General features: G+C 48.5%; 1 pseudogene; it reads left to right on the forward strand.

Annotated features, from left to right (window-relative positions):
• Nucleotides 1-291: 291 nt before the first annotated feature.
• LOC131896151 (small ribosomal subunit protein uS5-like) lies at nucleotides 292-986 on the forward strand (annotated as a pseudogene).
• Nucleotides 987-1,293: the final 307 nt, after the last annotated feature.

Consider the following 1,293-nt stretch of genomic DNA (forward strand, 5'->3'; position numbering starts at 1 on the left):
GCAATTCTCATTATCACCCCATGTCCGGAGCCTGGTGTGGCTCCTGATGACACAGTACAGGTATGGAACTTGATAAACTCTAAGAAATAACTGTAATGGAGCTTCCAGTCTAATTCAGTTGAGGAACACAATGTTGCAAAGATCTGCGTTCTGATTCCTTCTCTGCCACTAGCTGGGTATGTGGTCCTTAGAAAGTTCAACTCACTCTTTGGGAAAACACCAAATGGAGGTTGACACTGGCATCTACAGAGGCTGTGGTCTTAGAGGCTGCAGTCAGTTGTGGCTACAGCCATGGCTGTGGTTGAGGCCACAAGGCTTATGGAGGCAAAGCTGAAGACAAAGATCCCCATCACCAAGCTGGGCCACCTGGTCAAGGACATGAAGATCAAGTCCCTGAAGGAGATCTGGAGATCTACCTTCCTCCTTGCCCATCAAGGAATCCAAGATTATTGACTTTTTTCCTGGGAGCATCCCTCAAGGATGAGGTTTTAAAGACCATGCCAGTGCAGAGCCAGACTTGGCTGACCAGCAGACCAGGTTTCAAGGTTTTTATCAGTATTGGGGACTATAACGGTCAGGTTGACCTTGGTGTTAAGTGCTCCAAGGAGGTAGCCACTGTCATCATCCCTGCATGGAGTGTCTACTAGGGGAACAAGATTGGCAAGCCCCACAACTGTTCATGCAAGGTGACAGGCCGGTGTGGCTCTATGCTGATGTGTCTCATCCCTCCCCACAGAGGCACTGGCATCATCTCTGTTCCTGTGCCCAAGAGGCTGCTGCTGCTGGCCAGTATTAATGAATGGGACTTCACTGCCACCTTGGCAACTTTGACAAGGCCACCTTTGATACTATCTCCAAGACCTACAGCTACTTCCCCCCCTTTGCCTCCCCACCCCTGCTCCAACCCATGGAAAGAGTCAATATTTACCAAGTCTCCGTATTGGAAAATCACTAACCATCTTGTGAAAACCCACACTACAGTCTAAGTTCAGAGGACCCAGACCTTTGGTCATCACATAGGGCTTTTATACCAGAAAAATAAAGTGAATAAGTCTGAAAAGAAAAAAAAAAAAAGAAAGGAAGTTGAACTCTTGGGTCAGGGGGACAGCTCCACTGATAAAGTTGCCTTTCAAGCATGAGGACCTGGTGCTCAATTCCTCAGAACTCATGTAACAAAACCTGGGTGTGGTGATCTGGGCTTGTAATCCCAGCACTGGGAGGTAGATGGACAGGTAGATCCCCTGGGCATGATGGCCAACCAGCCTAATCCTCTTGGCAAGTTCCGAGACTGGG

This window comes from Peromyscus eremicus, chromosome 19 (genome assembly GCF_949786415.1).
Source record: "Peromyscus eremicus chromosome 19, PerEre_H2_v1, whole genome shotgun sequence".
Taxonomy (NCBI): Eukaryota; Metazoa; Chordata; class Mammalia; order Rodentia; family Cricetidae; genus Peromyscus; species Peromyscus eremicus.